The sequence below is a fragment of the Saimiri boliviensis genome, chromosome 7 (genome assembly GCF_048565385.1).
Source record: "Saimiri boliviensis isolate mSaiBol1 chromosome 7, mSaiBol1.pri, whole genome shotgun sequence".
Taxonomy (NCBI): Eukaryota; Metazoa; Chordata; class Mammalia; order Primates; family Cebidae; genus Saimiri; species Saimiri boliviensis.
In genome coordinates, this window is record NC_133455.1 from 8,684,886 (window position 1) to 8,709,863 (window position 24,978).

The 24,978-nt window shown below is 47.0% G+C and overlaps 1 protein-coding gene across 3 annotated transcripts in view; it reads right to left on the reverse strand.

The window, feature by feature from the left end:
- RFLNA (refilin A) overlaps window positions 1–24,978 on the reverse strand; it is a 322,680-nt gene that overhangs the window by 172,453 nt on the left and 125,249 nt on the right. For 2 of the 3 annotated variants that reach the window (XM_074402076.1, XM_074402077.1), the window contains exons 2-3: window positions 24,560–24,649; window positions 4,848–6,219 (exon numbers count right to left, since the gene is read on the reverse strand). The gene's annotated coding sequence lies outside the window, so the exon portion shown is untranslated. Of the gene's footprint in view, window positions 1–4,847; window positions 6,220–8,023; window positions 11,895–24,559; window positions 24,650–24,978 lie in introns of those variants that run through there. The other variant, XM_074402078.1, reaches the window with a different exon arrangement.

Sequence of the window (24,978 nt, forward strand, 5' to 3'; positions counted from 1 at the left end):
GTTCAAGTGATTCTCCTGCTTCAGCCTCCCGAGTGGCTGGGATTACAGGTGCACACCACCACACCCAGCTAATTATTGTATTTTTAGTAGAGACAGGGTTTCACTTTGTTGGCCAGGAGGGTCTCAATCTCTTGACCTTGTGATCTGCCTGCCTTGGCCTCCCAAAGTGCTGGGATTACAGGCACGAGCCACCACACCTAGCCAAGAGACACTTATTTAGAAGATAGTGTAGCTGGTCCTAGCCTCCCATTCCTAACCATCCCATCTGCTGGGGTCACACCCATCTCCTCTGTGGCTTTGCTCCCTTTCCTAAGCTATATTCCCCAACAAATCCACAGTACTCTACCCAGCGCCAAACCTCATTCTCTCTCCCAACTTGTCGAGAGTCCTGGTCAATTCCCAAACCCTCCCTCCCACCCCACCATCGCTTCACTGGGACAAAACTCCTTAGTTCAGCCAGGCATGGTGGCTCATGCGTGTAATCCCAGCACTTTGGGAGGCCGAGGCAGATGGATGGCCTGAGGTCAGGAGTTCAAGAACAGCCTGGCCAACACGTCTCTACTAAGTATCCAAAAATTAGCTAGGCATGGTGGCAGGCACCTGTAATCCCAGCTACTTGGGAGGCTGAAGCAGGAGAATTGCTAGAACCCAGGTGGCGGAAGCTGCAGTGAGCCAGGATCGTGCCACCACACTCCAACTTGGGCGACAGAGCAAGATTTTGTCTCAAAAAAACACAAAACAAAACAAAACAAAAACACAAACCTCCTTAGTTCACTGAGTGTTTCAAATAACTAAAATGAATCTAGTCCTTTTACATAGGATTTCCTCATAATGAGAAAGGAAGTGTTTAGGCTGTATGTATTGATGTATTGGGGCAGAGGAAACAATAGAAATTTTTTTGCCTTTTTTTTTTATTCTTTAGGCATTTTGGTTTTTTTTTTTTTTTTTTTTTTTTTTTTTTGGAGTCTCACACTGTCACCCAGGCTGGAGGGCAGTGGTGTGATCTCAGCTCACTGCAACCTCTGCCTCCCGGGGTCAAGCAATTCTCCTGCCTCAACCTCCCAAGTAGCTGGGACTACAGGTGTGCACCACCACACCTGGCTCATTTTGTATTTTTAGTAGAGATGGGGTTTGACCATGCTGGCCAGGCTGGTCTCGATCTCCTGACCTCGTGATCCACCTGCCTCAGCCTTCCAAAGTGCTGGGATTCCAGGTGTGAGCCACGGCACCCAGCCTCTTCAGGCATGTTTTTTATTCCTACCTATTTTTTCCTTAGGAACAAGGAACTTTGTGAAATTTTTTGAGACCCTGAGGAGTGATTTGCACAACGTCATGCAGTAGAAATGAAAATCCGCTCTGTGGCTCCCAGTGCTTCCTTGCTCTGTCATTCATGAAAGAGGCGTTTGCATAACCCTTTTCCAGCTTTCAGGGAAGCTGCAGCTCAGAGAGGAGCTAGACACGTGCCAGCCAGTCCCATGTGACGCGAATGCTGTCATGGAGGAGTGGGGGCAGGCCGCGGAAGCAGAGAAGGGCTGGCTCTGCGTTTCGGTAGGAGAGGATGCTCCTGCTGAGTTTTGAAGGCTGTTGTTGTGGAGAAAAACGTGGAAGAATTCAGCTTGGGAGGTGGCCGTGTTGGCAGGTAAGGAGGGGAAAGAGCTTCCGGAAGAGAGGGCTGTGCAACACACACAGAGGCCAGGAGGAACGTGGGACATTTGGGAAACCACAAGGAGGCCAATATGGTTGGCTTCAGGGTGGCTGTGCCTTTATGGGAAGGCAGGAACCTCGGAGATTGTCCTGCCAGGAATGTGAAACCATGGAATGTAGAGTTAACAGCAGCGAGACATCACTCCATGTCAATCGGAACTGAGGCAGGAAGACCTTAAGATGCCTTGGCTGTTGTTCTGGAGAAAAACATGGAAGAATTCAACTTGGGAAGTGGTCATGTTAACAGACAGGGAAGTCAGGGTGCCGGGGACATTTCAGAGAAGAATCGGTGGCCTGTGGCAGCTGGTGAAGGACTGGGTATAGGGGTTTTTAATTTGGGATCTGCCCATCTAGGGATGCAGTTTGCTAAGAAACGGGAATGTAAGAACATGTTTGAGCGGTGAGATGTGGAATTTACGGTGTCTCCAGGCACCCAAGTGGAGATGCCTAGCTGACCCTGGAGAGGTGGGTCCAGGCTGGGAAGTGAAGCTGGAGCCATCATCACAGGAGGAAGCAAACGCATGGGCTGCATGCGGTTGATCAAGGAAAATATGAAGAGGGGATAGAAATAGATTATGGTTGGGGAAACAGCACCATTTAAGAAACAAGTAAAGAAAGAAGCCAAGAGAAGTCAAGGTGAGGTAGGAGACCAGCAGGATTTATTTCCCGGCCACTACACTGTGGACCGAGACAGAATCTGATGCAGACAGGAGAAAGTAAAGAAACAGGCAGGAACAAGCAGATGCTATGACCGTGATCCCTGGCTGCCCTTACTGCTCATTAACCTAGGACACTCAAGCAAGCCCCATAACAGTTTATAAATGCCATGGGAACGACCCAGAAGTTATCACACCTTTCCATGACAATGACCCGGAAGTTATTGTTCCTTTCCTAGAAAGTTCTAAATAATCCACCCCTCAATTTGCATTAACCTCCCCCTTAATTTGCATATTATTGGAAGTGAGTATAAGTGGGTATGAACACCGTTTCCAGGAGTCCACAGGCTGCCGATTCTGGGCACACTACTATGCATTAGCCCTGCTCCACAGGGAGAAATAGCACTGAAGAAAATATTACTAACACCACCAGATCACTCCTGAATTCTTTCCTGGGCAAAGCCAAGATTCCTCCCAGGCTAAGCCCCAGTTTTGGGACTTACCTGTCCTGCAACAAATGGTCTTAAATTTTAATATAAAAATAAAGCCATAAAAGTGTGGAGAAAGCAACGGGTGCAGTGGCACTTTGGGAGGCTGAGGCAGGCGGATCACCCGAGGTTGGGAGTTTGAGACCAGCTTGACCAACATAGAGAAACCCTGTCTCTACTAAAAATACAAAATTAGCCACGCATGGTGGTACATGCCTGTAATCCCAGCTACTTGGGAAGCAGATGCAGAAGAATCACGTGGACCCAGGAGGCAGAGGTTGCAGTGAGCTGAGATCATACCATTGCACACCAGCCTGGGCAATAAGAGCAAAATTTCGTCTCAAAAAAAAAAAAAAAAGTGTGGAGAGAAAAATACAGGGAGAAATGTACGTGATTTTATGGTGGGGACTATTAGGGCTAATTTTTTTGCCAGTTAATTAACAATTGAATATTAGCAATTTCAACCTAATACATTTCTAAATGTCACCTAAGGCAGAAAATATACATGATATTTGGGTTTTTATTTTATTTTTGCACACAAGAAATTAACAACTCCTTTACCAGGTATTTGGGTTTTTTTTAAGTATACATATATATGTTTTTAAAAGCATATACAAGATTACAGTAGGAAAATTTTTGCAACACATATGACCAAGGGTTCATAATTTAATGTATAAAGGACTTCCAAACATAATTAAAGAGAAACACTCCCTCAAAGTGAGCAGGGAACGTGGACTGATGTATTAGTTACTACTGCTGCATAACAAGTTATCCCAAAACTCAGGAGCTTAAACAACAAACACATATTATCTCACACTGTCTGAAGGACAGGAATCCAGGAGCGGCTAACCTAGGGGGTCTAATTCAGGGTGTCTTCTGCAGTCAGGAGGTAAGCCAGGGTTGTGGCCATTAATAAGGCTTGCCTGGGCCTCCAAGGTCACACCCTCTGCTGTTAGTGAGAGCCTCAGCTCCTTCCTGGTTGTTGGCTGGAGGCCTGAGTCTCTCACCATGTGGGCCTCTCTACATGGCAGCTTACTTCCTCCAGGGCAAATGTGAGAGAGAGAGAGAGAGAGAGAGAGAGAGAGAGAGAGTTCACTGTCCACTGCCTAGCCTCAAAGTCACACATAGGCACTTCCACTTAACTTCTTCATTAGAACCTGGCCATTAAATCCAACCACACTCCCTTCTTTGAAGGAAATAATATCAAAGAATATGGGCAGGCATTTTTAAAACCCAAAGGGAAAATTTAAAACACAATGAGAAATTTACAAAAGATGAAATATACATTACAAATAAGCATGAAAAACAGCCCCCCTCTGCTTTCCGGGGAAATTAATTAATTATTCCCAGGTCCACAGCACATGGAGTTTTCTCCAGCCTCCCTTTGCCGGCCACACCCCTCCCCTCCCCATCTGGCCTCTTCTTGCAAAGGCCCCTTGGTCTCCTGGGAAAAGACTTCCTCCAGCCATCAAGCTTAGGCCGGTGAGCCTCCTCGTTTTCCTGTTATCTCATTCATCACGCTATATTGCAATCACCTCTCTCATTAACCACGAGCTCTCTGAACTCCGGGTCCATGACATCATCATCATTTTACTTCTAGTGCCTGGCATACACAGTAACTACGTACGTCCCACGTGATACATGGCCTACAAAGCGCTTTTAGGGAACACAGAACCCATGTTTCCTGGGTCTGAAAGAAGTCACAAAGACTGGGCATCACCTCCCAGCCTGCTTGGAATGCAATACCTCCGAGTGAGAGATTTCTCCTCGCACAGACACACTCACCTTGCAGACTGCAAGCCTGGGCTCTTCCAATTCTCTACAGCACGGAGGCTCCACAGCAAGGCTTATTCATCCAGACACAGGATTTACATTTATTCCTAACGACAGCCATCAGATTGGCAGCTCAGCCCTGCCATGGGCCACCGTGATAACCCCCATTGTGTTTCACCAAATAAACTCTGGAACCCACAGACCCGAGCGGGCTGGGACACCCTACCTGAGCCGCAGACACCTCCCCGCAGCCAGACAGCTCATCCGAGGACTTTCTCACGTGTCAGCAAGCCCGTCAGCTCCTGCTCATCAGCATGTGTGTGTCTTGCTCTCCAGACGTAAGTGCTCTTCAAGGGCAAAAAAAAAAAAAACCCTCTGCAAACACAACATCACCTCGTGCAGAACCATGGTCCATGAAGACTCCCATCAAGTACGGCTTGGAAAGGAGAAAAGGTGATGAGGAGGAGGTGAGCTCACGCAGCTTCCTTTGTCAGTGACTTCTGAGCACCTCCTATGTATCAGTCAGCAATGGCCACAGTGATGCTGAGTAACAAATATATGGGTGGACAAACAGCCACTGCTGGAACCAAGGGGTCCTAAAGCCAAGTCCTGGACCTGTGGCTTGTTGCTTCAACCCTGGGAGGCCCACGGAGTTCTGGATATTCGTGGGGTGCACTTATAAGCAGGAAATCCAAGCCTCTAGGCCAGCCCCCCGTTCTGGCTGTTACCCCATGGCAGCTTCTGGACTTCAGCAGAGAAGAGTGAATTATTTCCTGTCCTCTTAGACTTTCTGGCTCAGGAAGCAATGGAAAGATGCAGGGATCCCAGAGCTTCCAAGTGGTCCAGTATTCCTTACGACTGCCGACCAGACATAAACTCACCAAGTTTTTTACAACAAGCTTGTCCCTTCCTGGTGAGAAGCTTCCCCAGATATAACAGCAGAAACAGACCCATCAGCTTCCGCCAGGAAGAAAGAGCGATGCGTAAGTCAGACCTCGTGGCTCCTTCACACACTCAGAGGCAACATTAATCTGGACTCTTGGATGAAAGGTCCAGCTTGCCTTGCCAGGTCGTTTGTAAACTATGCAGCCAGAAAGGCTCTCCAGCGTGGAGACCCACTGCTCCCCTGAAGCTTTACGGGTTGCGAGGCCTTCCTCAGTAGTCTTTCTGTCTTTCAGCTGCAAAATCATCAGCAGCATTTAATAAGAAAAACAGAAGCCACAGGAAAAAGGGAGCTCTGGAAACAATACACAATGCAAAACCCTTTAAGCTTCAGCTGCTCGCAGTTAGAGGACACTCAATTGGCTACAGGCAAGAGCCTGACAAGGGGCCAGTTGACCAGGGAATTAATGAGCAGCAGGAACCCGGCTTCCTTGGGAATGTTCTCTGCTTGGGAATGTTCAGCGGCTCAGGCACCCGCTGCCCCTCTCTCCCCGACTTTGGCCTCGTTTTCTTCCTCTATTCATTTCCTCCTGCCTACTCCTCTGCTATTCTGCTGCTTCTTCCTGTCCCATTACGTCCTTCTCCTCCGTCAGTTCTTTCGTCCTCTTCCGGGACATCCCTTAAGCATGGAAGATTATGTGGCATTAAATACATCCCTAAGACAAAGAGGAGAATAATTAGTTATAACAGCCTGGGCATGGTGGCTCACACCTATAATCCCAGCACTTTGGGAGGCTGAGGAGGGTGGATCACCTAAGGTTGGGGGTTCGAGACCAGCCTAGCCAACATGGTAAAACCCCGTCTCTAGTAAAATACAAAAAGTTAGCCAGGTGTGGTGGCAGGCGCCTATAATCCCAGCTACTCCGGAGACTGGGGCATGAGAATCACTTCAACCTAGGAGGCAGAGATTGCAGTGAGCTGAGATTGTGACATTGCACTCCAGCATAGGTGACAAGAGCGAAACTCCATCTCAAAACAAAACAAAGATTAGTTATAACAACGGCCAGTTTTGCTGAGTGTTTATTATGTGCTAGGCACTGTTCTAATACTTTGCAATCACTAGCTCACTCCTCCGAGATGGCCTACAGCTGCAAACTTCCCCTAATGCTATCCCCATTTAACACATGGGGCAGACGGAGAGCTCGGGCTCGTTCAGATGAGAAGCTTTGAAGAACGGAGACTGATGCGTCTTGTTCCACCGTTTCCCCAACGGGGCCCTCTCGAAAGTCCCTACGGGGATTGTTGTGAAGAATCTCATTTCCTTCACAGGGGCTGGTGCAGGCTTGTGCTGTCGTAATGAGGACATAAAAAGAAAGCAGCCTCTCTTGTTGTGTGGGCACAGGCCCTTGAGGCAGACAGCAACGGGTGAACCAGCACAGGATTCTCCCTAGACTCAGCTGGCTGCCCAGTTGGCCCACTTTCTTCTAGCCGGCATGAAACGGAGCATCAAGCATTGGAACAGCCAGCATCTGCTTGGTTGCAAATAACAAACACAGCAAAAGGTGCTTCAATGATAAATCATGTTCTCTCCCCTTACCAAGCATTAGCGGTCCGGCAGCGCGAGGGGCGGTTAATTCTGCAGCTCAGTTAGGACACTGAGAACTCCAGTTCTTTCTACCTGTCTCACTGCCATCTTCATGTCCCTGCTCACGGTATCACAATGGCTGCCACAGGCAAACATCCACACACAACACCCCGAGGTGAAGAGGGGGCCATCTCTTCCTTTTTTTTTGAGATGGAGTTTCGCTCTTGTTACCCAGGCTGGAGTGCAATGGCACCATCTCAGCTCACCGCAACCTCCGCCTCCTGGGTTCAGGCAATTCTCCTGCCTCAGCCTCCTGAGTAGCTTGGATTACAGGCATATGCCACCATGCCCAGCTACTTTTTTGTATATTTAGTAGAGACGAGGTTTCACCATGTTGACCAGGATGGTCTCGATCTCTTGACCTTGTGATCCACCCGCCTCGGCCTCCCAAAGTGCTGGGATTACAGGCTTGAGCCACCGCGCCCGGCCCCATCTCTTCCTTTCTAGGAGCTAAGAGCCATTGCCCAGAAGCCCCCAGCAGACTTCTGACATCTCATTGGCTGTCACTGGATCACCTGTTCCCGCCTAAGCCAAAAACAGGCAAAAGCAATGGGACCGTATGTTTGCTTTGGAAAACAAAAATAACGTCCTAAGCACCCCCAACCAGCTGAACAGACCCTCTCTGGGCCAAGGGAAACCTGAAAAAAATGAATTACCTACCCCGAGGGGAAGGGAGGGTTACACCTGGTTATTCCCCCACCCCCACCCCCACCCCCACCCTGTTGGAGTTTAGGCACAGCTGACCGCATTAACATTGAGATAGAGATCGTAAGGCTGACAGAAGAACTCATAATGCAATAAGATACCAAATTCCAACCTGACTCTGATATAGCCTCATGTGACAGCAGACCCTGAAGGAAATCAAAATTGTTTACCCCCTAAAATATATTTCTTGACATATTTTGAAATGACCCTTCAAAGTTGTCTTTTGTGGGAGAAATTTGCATCTGTAGAAAAGCTTCTTCCCTTTCCAGGTCTTACCCGATCTAGAAGAGATTAAAGGAGAGTTTGACACCTTTAAGGCCTGAAAAGAGATATTTACCGTATTCTCCCTAAGGCTGCACCTAGAGGTTTCATCTACATAACAAGAACCCCCGGCTACCTAACCCCTCTTATTCTAACTCAAGTGTTTACCCCAAGTCTGCAGACAAAGTTTAACTCTTTCAACTAATTGCCAATCAGAAAATCTTTGAATCCACCTGTGACCTGTAACCAGCCTCCCCTCCCACTTTGAGATCCCCACCTTTTGGGGGCAAATAAATATATACCTTCCATCTACTGACTTAGTCTTTGCCTGTAACCTCTGTCTCCTTAAAATGTATAAAAAGAAGCTGTAACCTGTCCATATAGGGGAAATGTTCTCAGGATCTCTTGAGATTGTTCCCCAGGCTGGAGTGCAATGCCACAATCTCGGCTCACTGCAGCCTCCGCCTCCCGGGTTCAAGCGATTCTGCCTCAGCCTCCCAAGTAGCTGGGATTACAGGCATGTGGCACCATGCCTGGCTAATTTTTTTTTTTTTTTTTTTTTAATTCAGTAGAGATGGGGTTTCACCATGTTGGCCAGCCTGGTCTCAAACTACTAACCTCAAGTGATCTACCTGCCTTGGCCTCCCAAAGTGCTGGGATTACAGGCGTGAGCCACCGCACCTGGCCTAAAACCTCTTTAAATATTTTACAGTTTGGCTTTTTTGTCAACAAATTCAACCAGTCCGAATTTGAAACAAAGGGTCAAGAAGGCCACTATATCCCCAGGAAATGTTTCCATGCTCTTTTCCAGGCATCTTTTCACACCAATTCTCCGCATTGCCTCTACGCACGGACGGCCATTGACTGGATTATTGGGGATTCCTAAATGACAACGACGATGCGGTGAAACAGCCTCTTATGTGACCTTCGCTGCCTGCCACCGCTATCCACGCCTAATAAAGTATTCCAGTGCTAGGAATGTTATATGTAAAATTTTGACGCTGCAGAAGAAATAGCCCTCAAAGATAAATCCTGTCAGCAAGATGGTGCAATGGTGAGCGCACACCTGGACAAGGGAGGGGAAGGGGTGCTTATTCCTGACGGAGGTCGCCCCTCCTGCTGTGTCGTTCCCGTTGGCTAGTGTTAGACAGCACAGTCGAAGCTAATTATGAACGGCTATTTTAAAGAGAGCGGGGGTATGAGCCGGAGTCTCGGGATGAGTAGTTATTACGGGAAGGTCGATTATGGGCAGGTAACCAGGGTGACTCAGGTCAAAGCAGGTGACCAGAGCGGGTGACCTGGATGAGTCAGGACAGAGCAAGGGACTGGGGGAACAGACGTGAACTACTGAATAGAACTGGTGGAGAAGGCTGTTCACTGAAACTACAAGGAAGTTAAACTTTAAAACGGAGGACAAAGAACTGAACATCCTGATTCTTTGAAGAGACATTTAGACCTCATTGTATCCAGCAACAAGATGCTTGGAAGGTCACAGAGGTGGGAATTGCTTCCAAGCAAGCAAATAAGTGTTAGGCTCCTGGCTCTGCCACTGACTTGGTAGAGTAAGACATGGGTGGGTAGAGATGGGAGAGGAGAACATGACCGTTAGATTGAAAGCGTCTTCTGCCTTTACCACCTTCTTTCATGACACATTCTCACCTACGAGTCGACACACCGACAGAGTCACCACACCAACAAGTTCATGTTCAGCTGCTTTGCGGGCTAGGAAAACTACCTGCTCTAAATGCAAAACATGTGAAATTCATCTTTTCCCAGTCCTTCGGTTTTTCGCCTTGACAGACAAAGCTTTGCCTTGCCAGCCTGTGTCTGATCGAGTGCCAATAATGATAAGGTTAAGACAAAAAAGAGCCCGAATTCCTGGCTTGATTCAATTCAGAGATAACTATGCACAGACGTTCTGGGTGTTTCTGTAATGGATTTTGAGCTCAGCCTGTGTTTAGAAATGACTGGTGTCACATATAAGCAGTATGGGGTCACACAAAGTTTAGCCTGATTCAGAAGTGGGTCTGAAAGAGAGGGGGAGAGAGCCAGGAAGACAGAAAGATCCAGAGAGACAGGAGAGAACTCAGGCCGCTCTTTTTCTACCCCTTGCAAAGATATGGCTACATTGCTCCAAGTAGAGGAAGACTTGATCTCTTAAGACACAGAACACCTCAAAGAATCCCAGATTTCTAAGAACATCACCCTGTAATCAGTCCTACATCCTAGACAGCAGAAGCACATTTTCGAAATCTCCCGGCTAGCCCTGAATCAGTACGCACGCATCCTACCACCAAACCTGCCACTGTTTTAAAAACTCAGAATAAGGAAAGGGCAAACTTGCCTCCCATTCTATTCAAAGTCATCCCTCTTCTCACTGAGATAGATGCTTATTCTGACTGCCTCCTTTGGAAAGGCTTATCAGAAACTCGAAAGATTGCAACCATTTGTCTCTCACCTCTGTGTGCCAGGGAAGCCCCCGCCCTGCTTCGAGTTGTTCGCACCTTTCTGGATGAACCAATGCACTTCTGACATATATTGATTGCTGTCTCATGTCTCCCTAAAATGTATAAAGCCAAGCTGTGCCCCAGCCACCCTGGACACATCTCGTCAGGGCTTCCTGAGGCTGTATCACAGGTACACATCTTCAACCTTGGCAAAACAAACTTTCTGAGTTAACTGAGATCTGTCTCAGATTTTCTGGGTTCACGATAATTACCACATTCTCTGAAAGCAACACAGCCAGTCCCTGTAAGGTCCTGTGGGCTGACTGACGGTGCCATGGACGCCATGGTGACCCCCATGACCCCCACATACACCTCGGGATGGCCTCCTGGAATTAGAAAATCTGAAGTAACTGGAAGACCATGAAAAGGACAAGAATGATCAACCTCAGCAGCACCTAATTAACTTGAGACATTCTTCTGTTGTCCCTTATTCCCGTCTCAACTGATAAGGCAATTGGACTTTGTAACCAACCTTGGTCAACTTTGTGACTCCAAACCCTAGGACCCCCTCCCAGCTTGCAAAAACCACCCTAAACTGTAACTTCGGTAACTTTCCACTGCCTACCCCAAAGCTATCCCACTGCCCTCCACTGACTCTCTTTTCAGACTCAGACCTCCAGCACCCAGGTGAATAAACAGCCATGTTGCTCACACAAAGCCTGTTTTGGGGGTGTCTCTTCATTCAGAGCATGCATTTTAACAGTCTCTTCCCAACAGGTGGGGTGAGAGGTGATACTCCAAGGAACGTGGATGCTGCTGTTAGGAACTGCTCAGGCATTGGGCTGTCTCCATCAAGTCTTGTTGCCGTATGTGGAGTGACCTAATCTAACCATATATCATCATTTTAAGAAGCCAGGGTATTGTTTGAGGCTGAAGTTCTGCAGAACCAGCTCAGGAAGCAGCAAAACACCACCATAGAAAGATAGGACCATCAGAAAGGCCAGCTGACTCTCCTTCCTCCCCAGGAAACAGCTATGAAATTAGCATGTGAGCCCAAAATGCCATCATTAGGCTTGAAATAAACTGCGTCTCCAGCAGGAAGGAGAAAAATTAAGTTGGCAATGTGCTCTCTCTGACATCAGTTACCTTTTAGACAAAGCCTCACGTGTTCCTGATTTGAAATTTCATTTCGGGGGTGGGGTGAGAGATCTGGTTTCTGTCTGCTTGGGACGGCGAGGATGAGAGCAGGCAGAGAAGAAAGGGACTGCATGGAGGGTTGCTGGCCACAAACATCCAAAGGAAGAGAAAATTGCAGTGACCCTAACTTTTCACTTTCAAAAGCCAAGTGACCTTTCTGCTTGTATGAGACGCTGGCATGTCAATGACAAAGCCACCCTGCAGTGTGGCTCCAGATTTCCGACGGGGGTGGGGAGAGGCCTTCATCTAATGGAACCCCAGCTCCCCATGTGAAACAAGTAACTTTTGAAACATATTTGGATTCTTGCCTTCTGCAGGAGCCACCACTGACAAAGCATCACCTGGAGCAGCACCCTGGGCATTGGCCACTAGTTTGGTCACTGGGCTGGCATCTGCCCTCAAGAGATGGTCCACAGATGATACGACAAAAGACAGAGCCTCAGGCCTCCTGACTTCCAAAAAGTCCTTTTTTTTTTTTTTTTTAAAGACAGAGTCTTGCTCTGTCACCCAGGCTGGAGTGCAGTGGCTGGATCTTGGCTAACAGCAACCTCCGCCTCCTGGGTTCAAGTGATTCTCCTGGCTTAGCCTCCCGAGTAGCAGGGATTACAGGTACGTGCCACTACACCAGCTCATTTTTTGTATTTTTAGTAGAGACAAGGTTTTACCATGTTGGCCAGGCTGGTCTCAAACTTCTGACCTCAGGTGATTGACCCGCCTCAGCCTCCCAAAGTGCTGGGATTACAGGCGTGAGCCAAGTAAGATCCCATTTCTACCCAAAAAAAAGCAAGTTAGCTGGGCCTGGCCACACGCATCTGTGGTCCTACTTACGTGGGAGGCTGAAGTGGGAAAATTGCTTGAGCCCAGGAGTTCAAGGCTGCAGTGAGCTATGATGGCACCTCTGCACTCTAGCCTGGGTGACACAGTGAGACCTGTCTTTAAATAATAATAATAATAATAATAATAATAATAATAATAAGGCCGGGTGTAGTGGCTCATGCCTGTAATCCCAGCACTTTGGGAGGCCGAGGTGGGTGGATCACTTGAGGTCGGGAGTTCAAGACTAGCCTGGCCAACATGAAAAAACCCCATTTCTACTAAAAATACAAAAAATTAGCCAGGCGTGGTGGCGGGCACCTGTAATCCCAGCTACTCTGGAGGCTGTAGCAGGAGAATCGCTTGAACCCAGGGGGGTGGAGGTTGCAGTTAGCTGAGATCATGCCATTGCACTCCAGCCTGGGCAACAAGAGTGAAACTCTGTCTCAAAAAATAATAATAATAAAACCCATATCAAGCTAGTAACAATACTATAGTTAACTTGTAGGGAAAGAAGAGATATTGAAAGGTGAATGGAAGGCAAGACATAGTCTACAAGTATTCTCTGAATTTTTATGAGAACATTATGCATTGATTATTTGAGAAATTATTTAAGCAGTTTCTCTTTTTACCTTACTTATTGATTGATTGATTTTTGAGACAGTCTCACTCTGTCACCCAGGCTGGAGTGCAGTACTGGGATCTCAGCTCACTGCAACCTCCACCTCCCAAGTTCCAACGATTCTCCGGCCTCAGCTTCCTCAGTAAGGATTACAGGCACCTGCCACCACGCCTGGCTAATTTTTGTATTTTTAGTAGAGACGGGGTTTCACTATGTTGGCCAGGCTGGTCTCAAACTCCTGACCTCAGGTGACCCGCCCGCCTCAGCCTCCCAAAGTGCTGGGATTACAGGTATGAGCCACCACGCCTGGACAGTGTTTTTCTTTTTTTTAATGACAGCATGAGTTGGCATAGGACGGAACAGAACAAAACAGAAGACAAGGCCGGGCGCGGTGGCTCAAGCCTGTAATCCCAGCACCTTGGGAGGCCGAGGCGGGTGGATCACTAGGTCAACAGATCGAGACCATCCTGGTCAACATGGTGAAACCCCGTCTCTACTAAAAATACAAAAAATTAGCTGGGCATGGTGGCTCGTGCCTGTAATCCCAGCTACTCGGAAGGCTGAGGCAGGAGAATCGCTTGATCGCTTGAACCCAGGAGGCGGAGGTTGCAGTGAGCCGAGATTGCGCCATTGCACTCCAGCCTGGGTAACAAGAGTGAAACTCCGTCTCAAAAAAAAAAAAAAACAAAAAAAAACCAGAAGACAAAACACCTCAGAATGTGTCACAGAGGTAAAGGTTAACCACCCAACGGGTTCACCTTGCCTGCTGCCTAGACGGGAATTGCAATGGACAAAGAGTGACTCACGCAGAGCCAGCTGTGCGGGAGACCGGAGTTCTGTTATTACTGAACTCAGGCTCTTGGAGCATTCAGGGATCAGAGCTTTTAAAGATAATTTGGGAGGTAGGAGCTTGGGAAGTGGGGAGTGCTGACTGGCCAGATTGGAGAGGGAATCATAGGGGTTTGAAGTGAGTTTTCTTGCGGCGTTCTGTTCCTGAGTGGGAGGGCAGAACTGGTTGAACCAGATTACCCGTCTGGGTGGTGTCAGCTGTGTATCAGAACTCGGGGTCTGCAAAGTATCTCAAGCACTGATCTTAGGTTTTACAACAGTGACGTTATTCCTAGGAGCAATATGGGGTGGCTTAGACTCAGAGCCACAGGCTGCATGACCCCTAAACTGTGACTTCTAATCCTGTAGCTAATTAGTCCTGCAAAAGCAGACTGGTCCCAGGAAAGAAGGAGGTCTTTTCGGGAAAGGGCTATTACCAGTTTTGTTTCAGAGTCAAACCGGAAACTAAATTCCATCCTAAAGTGAGTTCAGCCCTCGCCCAGGAATGAAGGACAGCTTCAAGGTTAGCAGCAGGATGGAGTCCATTAGGTCTGATTTCTTTCACTGTCATCATTTCCTCAGTGATAATTTTGCAAAGGTGGTTTCAAAGATAGGTATTGTTTTGTGAAACTTTGGTTTCAGCCTTATATACACAAAGCTGAGATTCAGCTGGTGCTCAACCTTACAGTTCTACTGGCTAAGATGTGGAAACGCATTTTTACAGGTTGTTATAGACAGCTGCTGTCCACCTGCTGCCCTCCTCCCACTGCCTTGGGGCACCCCTCCACAAACTCTCATGTTGATTCTGGCACAGCAGAGGACTTCCAAGAGACCGCTCAGCTTTGAGACCAGATCCGATGGGTCAGCCTCCCGGCTTTCCCAGATGTTAAATATTTTGACTCTCACCCTTGTGCACCTGGGAATGTGTAATGAATTGGAATGTGAAAATGGATTGAGATTATGCATAAGGTTTGAAAATACTGTCACAGGGCAAGGATTCTCCGGGGGCGGTGTGGGGGTGGGTGCACTGGCTGTGGGAGAGGGGGTTGACCCCCTGGGCTGCCTTTCACAGGACAAAGCAAACACACAGGGGCCTTTGCTTCCTTCTCAGGATTCAATCTGAAAGCAAACCTGGGAGGTGAGTAAATACACCTGCTGAAGCCCCTGCTGGAAGGGCCAGTGGCGAGGACACACGATCAGAAGGGGATGATAATGACCGTGCAGCTGACGTCCAACTTCCAGCTAAAATCCAGAGATGATCCAAAGACGTCTGGGCTGGGGAGGAGGCCTGCTTGACAGCAGAAGGAAGAGAAAAGCTGCTGCCTGTATCCACTAAGTCAGCAAGATCGACATCCAGTAATGATGACAATTTAAATCGACCAGCTCTTCAAGCACTAAATAAGAAGCAGATTCTGGCCAGGTGGGTGGCTCACACCTGTCATTCCAGCACTTTGGGAGTCTGAGGTGGGAGGATTGCTCAAGCCCAGGAGTTCAAGATCAGCCTGGGCGACTTAGTGAAACCCCATCTCCAAAAGAATAAAAATTAAAATTAAAAAACAAGGCAGGCCAGTCACAATGGCTCACACCTATAATCCCAACACTTTGGGAGGCTGAAGTGAGAGGATCACCTCAGGTCAGGAGTTCAAGACCAGCCTGGCCAACATACTGAAACTCTGTCTCTATTAAAAATACAAAAATTAGTTGGGCATGGTGGCGCACCCCTATAGTCCCAGCTACTCAGGAGGCTGAGGCAGGAGAATGGCTTCAACCTGGAAGGCGGAGGTTGCAGTGAGCTGAGATCGCAGCATTGAACTCCAGCCTGGGCAACAGAGTGAGACCCTGTCTCGAGAAAAATGAGGTGGGAGGATCACTTGAGCCCAGGAGGTCAAGGCTACAGTGAGCCAAGATCATGACAGAACGAGACCCTGCCTCAAAAAAGAAAAGAAAAGAATAAAGAAGCAAGTTCTGTTGTTTGAAATAAGATTCAACAATAACCAGTAATTTCCTGAATTCCAAGTGTCGAGTATCATTCAACCCTTAGCCCTAGAAAAACTCCATTTCCCCCAATCCTGCCGGCCTTGTGTGTCTCTATGATTTTTCAGGAATAATTTTTAGCGTATAAATCTATCCCATGCAATACATGGGACATACTCATACTAAAAATTTATTTGTTCCCTGAAATGTTTAAATGGGATATGCTTATGCTACACAGTTATTTGTTGTTTCTCTGAAATTCTAATTTAGCTGGGCATCCTGTATTTTAATTTACTAAATCTACACAGTTCTAGGAAGTAGAATCTGTGGGAAAAACAGGAAAGAGGACCTTATTTTCCATGTTGTATTTTTCTGCACTGTTCAAATGATCAAGCATTCAAAATTTAGTGGGTTTGAAAATATATAAACAGGGCCAGGTGTGGCGGCTCACACCTGTAATCCCAGCACTTAGGGAGGCTGAGATGGGCAGATCACTTAAGTCCAAGTGTTCGAGATCAGGCTGGGCAACATGGTGAAACCCTGTCTCTACTAAAAAAAAAAAAAAAAAAAAAAAGTAAACAGTTATCCAGGCATGATGGCACACACATATAGTCCCAGCTGCTTTGGAGGTGAGGTGGTAGGATCACTTGAACTTGGGAGGCAGAGGTTGCTGTAAGCCACAGTCATACCACTGCGCTCTAGCCTGGGTGACAGAGCAAGACCCTGTCTCAGCAACAACAAAATGTAAACAGGAATTATGGGAGATATGGGCCATTTTTGTTTATTTTGTTTTCTTCCTTGTTCTTTGTAATTTATTTTTAAAAAAAAAATTTTTTTTTGAGATGGAATCTCACTCTTGTTGCCCAGGCTGGAGTACAATGGTGCGATCTCGGTTCACTGCAACCTCTACCTCCTGGGTCCAAGCAATTCTCCTGCCTCAGCCTCCCTAGCAGCTGGGATTATAGGCATGTGCCACCATGCCCCTTTAATTTTGTATTTTGTTTAGTAGAGATGGGGTTTCACCATGTTGGTCTGGTTGGTTTTGAACTCCTGACTTCAGCTGATTCACCCGCCTCAGCCTCCCAAAGTGCTGGGATTGCAGGTGTGAACCACCAAAAAGTCTCTTAAATGTTATGTGCGTATTTTTAAAGTTTAAACAGTTCAGCCCAACGTCAATAGAAAATGCAATCAAGAAGCGCTTTTCAGGCTGATGGGCGGAAAGAAGAAAGGGTTAAATTCCTCTGTGAAAAATGAATGCAAATGAGGGCCCTTTGAATAGTCAATGAATTGAAAGAAAATCCCAGAAATGGAAGCCAAGCCAAAACATGGCAATAGAGAAGCGGAGACAGAGGGGAATACTCGTCCAGTGGCCGCACGCGGACGCCACGTTTCATCTCAACCAGCCCCGAATGCTCCCAGGTTGTTACGGTTTTTGTTAAAATGACTCTTGTGCAACAAATGAAATTCCCCTCTTTTTCAAAGTGGAAATAGTAAGATGTGCTCTTCTCCCTATCATTTTGGTTTTAATAGTCTTATTTATTGCACAATTAATCTTAAGTATTAATTTTAATGTTATCTTAATATTACTGTTAACTGATCTTAATAATTAATCTTTGGAATATAGACAACGGTGGATCATTGACACTTTTAGTGACTGTGTCATCCATACATTTATGAATTTTAAAGACTTTTTTTTTTGAGACAGGGTCTTACTCTAGTTACCCAGGCTGGAGTGTAGTGGTACAATCAGGGCTCACTGTAGCCTCCACTTCCTGGGCTCAGGTGATCCTCCCACCTCAGCCTCAGCTGGGACTACAGGCACGCACCACCTCACCTGACGAATTTTTTGTATTTTTAGCAGAGATAGGGTCTCCCTATGTTGCCCAGGCTGATCTCCAGCTCCTGAGCACAAATGAGTCACTCACTTCAGCCTCCTAAAGTGCTGGGATTACAGGTGTGAACCACAAGTGCCCAGCCCCGAATTTAAGCGTTTTTGTTCTAGTAGGCATATAAACCTTTTCTGTGTTCCTGAGGCATTTTGGTCTGTCCCCCCAGGCAACCAGAAACCTTCCTCTTCAGAGTATGCAACTGGCCTTCTTCAGCGGGGACCAGCCGGCCTCGATATGTTCCCAGGAGGAAATGGAGAAGGCTGGGTCGATGCCGTGTGTTACATCACTGTGGTCCGGAACACCCATTTATCTTTCTCAAACCTTTCTAAGAAAAATTTCCTTGTGAAGGGCGGGTGCAGTGGCTCACACCTGTAATCCAAGCACTTTGGGAGACCGAGGCAGGTGGATCATGAGATCAGAAGTTCAAGACCAGCCTGACCAAGATGGTGAAACTCCATCTCTACTAAAAATACAAAAATAAGCTGGATGCAGTGGTGGGCATCTGTAATCCCAGCTACTTGGGAGGCTGAGGCAATTAAGGTTATATATGAAATTAAGGTTGTCTAGAAATACCTGAGTAGCTGGTGACTAGGAAAGAAAAAAAAAAAGAAAGAAATTAAGATTGTCAGTCAGGAGAAATTAAGACTGTCAATTAAAATAAGGAGATTGGCCAGGCGCAGTGGCTCACGCCTGTAATCCCAGCACTTTGGGAGGCCAAGGCAGGTGGATCACTTGAACCCAGGAGTTTGAGACCAGCCTGGGCAACATGGAGAGACCTCATCTCAACTAAAAATACAAAAGTTAGCCAGGCATGGTGGCACATGCCTGTAGTTCCAGCTGTTTGGGAGGCTGAGGTGATAGGATCATAGCCTGGGAAGTTGAGGCTGCAGTGAGCCCTGATCACGCCGCTGCACTCCAGCCTGGGAGACAGGGGGAGACCTGTCTCAAAAAAAAAATAATGAGATTATTCTGGAGTGTGCAGGTGAACCCAATGTAGTCACAAGAGTCCCTAAAAGATGGATGAGGGAGGCAGAAGAGAAGGTCAAAGTGATGCGGGATGAGAAAGACTCCAACGGAGGAGGGGGCCACGAGCCAAGGAATGTGGGTGGCTTCAAGAAGGGGGAAGAGGCAAGAAATGGTCCTCCTCTGGAGCTTCCAAGAGGAACACAGTCCTGCTGACCTTTGACTTTAGCCCATGAGGCCCATTTCAGACCTTAGACCTCAGACCTCCAGCACTCTGAGATAATGAATGAGTGTTGTCCGAAGCCACTAAGTCCGTGGTAATTTATTTTAGCAGAAGCAGGAAACCAGCACAAGCCCTGACTTACTGATTCTGTGAAAACCTTGCTCATCTGGCCTCCATGAACTCGAGCTATGAATGTGTTGTATTTGACTGGTCAATACCATGGTTAATAGCAAACCTAGAAATCATGAAGCCTGAAAGACGTATTTAAAATATCTTTTCTGCAAAGGAAGAGAAGAAAGGATCTGTGTTCCATTCTATTTCTAAAGCCCTATTTAATATGTTTCAATTCAGTTCTTCTTTAAATGGTGTGGAGCAAATTATAGTCCTCAGTGAGCACCCTTGAGAGGACTCTGGGGTTACAATGAAAATAAGCAGACAGTGGGCGTGTATTTTTCCTTGCAGTGATGTGTCTCTTTCATTGCTCTCCCTTTCTGAGCCACCCCTCTTAGAAAGTAAGGCCATTTTTGGGTATCTTGACTACCCAGATCCTCAGGATGTCAATCGAGCTGGTGGTGTTGGTAGCCAGCCCTGGGGAATCTGGTCAGACTCGGGAGGAGGAGGTCAGACCCATGCAGACACTCCAGCTTCGTGCCTCTCCCTACCCACCCACATCCCATAGCACAAAGGCCTCTCATGATCATCCACTCCTGTCTCTCTCCCCAAAAGCACACCTTGACTTACAAAAAAAACAGAGAAGCAACTTTTGTATCAGATTCTGGTTCATCTGATCAAAGATGTGGATGCAGATTTTTCCAGCAAAGAGGAATGATACTGTAGGCTTCTCTAGGTCGATCTAATTTTTCTTTCTTTTTTTTTTTTTTCCTGAGACAGTCTCAATCTGTCATCCAGGCTGGAGTGCAATGGCACGTCCTAGGTTCACTGCAACCTCCGCCTCTTGGGTTCAAGCGATTCTCCTGCCTCAGCCTCCTGAGTAGCTGGGACTACAGGTATGCACCACCACATCCAGCTCTTTTTTTTTTTTTTTTTTTTTTTTTTTTTTTTTTGTAGAGACAGGATTTCACCGTATTGGTCAGGCTGGTCCTGAACTCCTGACCTCATAATCCACCCGCTCAGCCTCCCAAAGTACTGGGATTACAGGTGTGAGCCACTGCGCCTGGCCAGGTCAGGCTAATTTTTAATAATCCCTTATCCGGGCCGGGCGCGGTGGCTCAAGCCTGTAATCCCAGCACTTTGGGAGGCCGAGGCGGGTGGATCACGAGGTCGAGAGATCGAGACCATCCTGGTCAACAAGGTGAAACCCCGTCTCTACTAAAAATACAAAAAGTTAGCTGGGCATGGTGGTGCATGCCTGTAATCCCAGCTACTTAGGAGGCTGAGGCAGGAGAATTGCCTGAGCCCAGGAGGCGGAGGTTGCGGTGAGCCGAGATCGCGCCATTGCACTCCAGCCTGGGTAACAAGAGTGAAACTCCGTCTCAAAAAAAAAAAAAAAAAAAAAAATCCCTTATCCATATCCACAAATCCAGAATCAAGAAAGGTCTCAGGCCAGGCGCGGTGGCTCACACCTGTAATCCCAGCACTTTGGGAGGCCAAGGCGGGTGGATCACCTGAGGTCAGGAGTTTGAGACCAGCGTGGTCAATGTGATGAAACCCTGTCTCTACTAAAAATACAAAAAATTAGCCAGGCATGGTGGTGAGCACCTGTAATCCCAGGTACTCAGGAGGATGAGACAGGGAAATCGCTTGAACCCGGAAGGCGAAGGTTGCAGTGAGCTGAGATCACACCACTGCCTGGGCAATAGAGTGAGATTTTATCTCAAAAAAAAAATTTTTTTTTAAAAGGAAAAAATAAAAATCTTAAAACAACAAGTTTTCTCATAAATCATTTGGCACCAAAACCTGAACTGAGCTGACATGAGTTGACATAGATTCTTTATTGATCTGGCTTAGTGTGACTATTCCTGAAATTTGCTACAGAAAATAACATGCTATTATAGAGTTCTTCCCCAAATCCTGCTGGGTGGGGAGCGTTCTATAATATACAGTATATGTAACATGTTACTTTCCAAAGTTTAGAAAAAATTCTGCATCTCTAAACATAACCGACTTTGGTAACACGACGGTTTTGGGTGATGGAGCGTGAATTGGTTCTGGATTTGCGTCTCTCATTACATCTGCATTTTCCCCCCTTTGTCCTCCTAGGAATCTAAAATCAAAATATATATATATATATATATATATTTTCCCCCCTCAAGAATATTTTTATTGGAAAATGATGCGCAAATTTCCAAATTAGGAAAAGGCTCAATGGGAGAGCGGGTCAGTTTCGGTTTTATCCACATCCCTGACCGCTTTTTCGGGCAGATGCCTGACCTGAGCCCTCCCAAACTACCTGTTCACCAACTGTCAGGGGCTGGGGGACGGTGGGGGCTGGAGAGGGAGTGAGGAGGGCGGAGACTAAGTGGTTTAATCCAGTATGTGGATGCACCAAGCCAAACACTGCAACGCATCCCCTCAGCCAAGTTTCCCAGAAACCAGAGATCAAGACACCACGTCTCTCTGAAATCCGAAGCTAGTTGTTCCAAAATCTGTGAAATTCGCCGATTAAGCTGTTGCCAAAGTCTCATCAGCCACCATTCAGCTCCAAAGCCCCTGTTTTGCCCACCCCTTGACTGCATGAAATGTAAGGCAGCACCTCAGGCTATTCACAACTCCATCGGTCTCTGCTGGACGCCCTCGGTCCTTCTGGAAAACAAACTCAGAATGCAGTCGTGCGGGAATCCCAGGCTGGTCACAGGAAGTTGAATTTATGTTGGCAATTTTGTGTGAAAATAATCGCATTTTTCGGAACATTCTGTTGGGTGTCTTCCAGAGGCTCTAAAACACAGTCTGTTAGGCTGGATTCATTGCAGCAACATATAGGAGAAAACAGGACAGTTCACAAAGACCAGGGGCTGCTCGGGAAATAGGTGGAATAAAGGTTTCATTCAGATTTTGGAATCTACCTCAACCAGTTTCACGGTGGCGCTGTTCCACTTAGCCAGGGCTCTCCCTGGAGTGACCCGGTTCCCATCCCTGCCCCGTCTGTGGGGGTGCGGAATGCTGTTCTGTGGGAGAGGCTGTCTGTGTTTGGGGTATCCAAGAAGCAGGTCCTGAGTCAGGATTTAAGCACAGCAATGCTGTTTGGAAGGTGTGGGATGTACACTGGGGAGTGAGAAAATCAGGCAGGGAGGGGAAGAAAGCCACGGGGTGTCCTGCGTTTCAAGCCAGCTACCCCCGTGGGCCACGGAGCTGACCCCACGAGGAAAGTGGGCAACGGGGCAAAGCCCATGACCTGTAATTACCCCACCCAGAAAGGACATCTTCCTTAAAGAAGGCATTCTCATTAATAAATGTAATAAATAATAATCACGTCAATAAATTTAAATACAAATACATAAAAGGAAACAACAAATTAATAAATTCCAAGTAAATATATGAAAAAAATAGAAACTCGTCACACAGGCAAACACTACACTAGCCAGCGTTTCGGGCAGGGCCCGCCAGTGGGCACCAAAATCAGTGCGCGGAAGTTCAAAGAGATACAAGATGTTCGCAAGATCTCAAACTTTCTCCCCCAGGGAGGTTATTCATTACAAAGGGAAAAAACCAGCAATCTTACAAAGGAGAAAATCGGCAGGCACGACTTCAACCGAGTGATCGAGATTAACATCCTTAGCAGGAAGGGTCCCCCAGCGTAACGCCGTTGGGACAGATACAGCATCACCTCTGTGGCATTCTTGCCAAAAATTCATAACCGCACCTTAAACGTGGGAGGACAACAGGCAAATGCAAATCCAGGGCCCTTCTCAGAACTGTGGACCAGTGCTTTTCATAACATCAAGGTCATGAGAGGCTGAGAAACCATCCCAAGGAAGAGACTCAAGACATAACAGCCAAAGGCAGGGTAGGACCCTAGGCTGGATTCTGTGACAGAAGCAGGACACTGGTGGAAAAGCCTGTAAAATGCGGAATTGGTGTGTAGTTGTGTTAACGGTACCACATTCATGTGAGTTCCCTCGCTGTGATCATCGCACTGGGGTTGTATAAGATTTCAACATTAGAGGAAGCTGGGAGAAGCATATATGGAAACTCCCAGCTCTTTTTTGCAATTTTCTGTAAGTTTGAAATTACAAAATAGGCCAGGCACAGTGGCTCATGCCTGTAACCCCAGCAGTTTGGGAGGCCAAGGCTGGCAGATCACTTGAGGTCAGGAGTTCAAGACCAGCCTGACCAACACGAGGAAACCCCGTCTCTACTAAAAATACAAAAATTAGCCGGGCGTGGTGGCGCATGCCTGTAGTCCCAGCTACTCGGAGGCTGAGGCAGGAGAATCGCTTGAACCCGGGAGGTGGGGATTACAGTGAGCCGAGATCGCGCCACTGAACTCCAGCCTGTGTGACAGAGTGAGACTCTGTCTCAGAAACAAACAAACAAATAAAATAATTACAAAGTAAGTTTTTTTAAAAAGAAGAACGATGCCACCCGAGGAAAGAGGGAACTGGGGTATTTATACATCAACTGCTTACAGCCCTTGGTTGAGGGTTTCTGGGGGCAGTGGAACCCTAGCACGTCCGGTTGCTGGCTGGAAGTGGCTTTCCAGGGTGCAGGTGAAAAGCCTTTGGGTGCTGGTGTTTGGGAGTTGAGCTGAGCACGGTAGCCATTGGAGAGATATGGGTTGGGTTGGAGCCTGGCAGTGTCCACGACACTCTCACTCTGAGAAGCAGCCTAGGAACATTCTGGAGACCATGAGATTCCTTCCTTTCGGTAGAGCCTTCCCAAATCCATTTTAATATAACCCAAATGCACTCAACCATCCAACAATGACCCCTTCCGAAATGTGTACATCAGCAGGCAGAGAATGGAGTCTTCTTTATCTTTTGAACAAAATTCAGCATAAAATTCAGTAGATGGCCAGTCGTGCTGGCTCACATCTGTAATCCCAGCACTTTGGGAGGCCAAGGTGGGCAGATTGCCTGAGGTCAGGAATTCGAGACCAGCCTGACCAACATGGTGAAACCCCGTCTTTTTTTTTTTTAAAAAAAAAAAAGGAAATTAACTGGGCATGGCTGCACACATCTGCAATCCCAGCTACTCAGGAGGCTGAGGCATGAGAATCTCTTGGAACCCAGGAGGCAGAGGTTGCAGTGAGCTGAGACCATGCCACTGCACTTCAGCCTGGAGTGAGACTCCATCTCAAAAAGAAGAAAGAAAAAAAAAATTCAGTAGATGATGATTGGTGAGTTAAAAACAAAAAGCAAAAAGTACCTCCAAGTGTTAGGAATTCCATATAATCACATAAATTTGACCTAAATTCAACTGTAATGATCTGTGACAAGGAATCAGTGTTTCCCTTCCACTATAAATCAGAGAACTCCCCCTCCTGTCATTCTTGCATCCACAGACAGTAACACACTGTGCTATCGGCTTACCTCACACAGCACAGGGGTCCCTGGCTCCCAAATGTACAGTCTTTTCTTCGGAAAAGTCACCTCGCTTGTGGCTCTGATGGAACATTTATTCTGGAAAAGAGAGGGAGTTCATTAACCACACTCCCAACTTCTGTTTTAAATTATTCTCGGGCCTTACTGCCAAACCTGTCAGGTGTAAAGGGACTCACAGCTAAGTGTGTAAATAATTTTTAAAATTCCACTGGTAGTGATTTGGAAATAAGAGGGGTTTTATTTTTCCTTTTCTTTTTTCTTACTTTTTTTTTTCTGCTAGGATTACTAAGGAATTTAACTTAGTTTTAATTTGCAACACAAGTAGAGGCTATGAAAACCCCTCATGCCCAGTATATGAAACCTGCACTTTACAGCATCAGAAAGCTTTAGGGTATTAAGAAATTGAT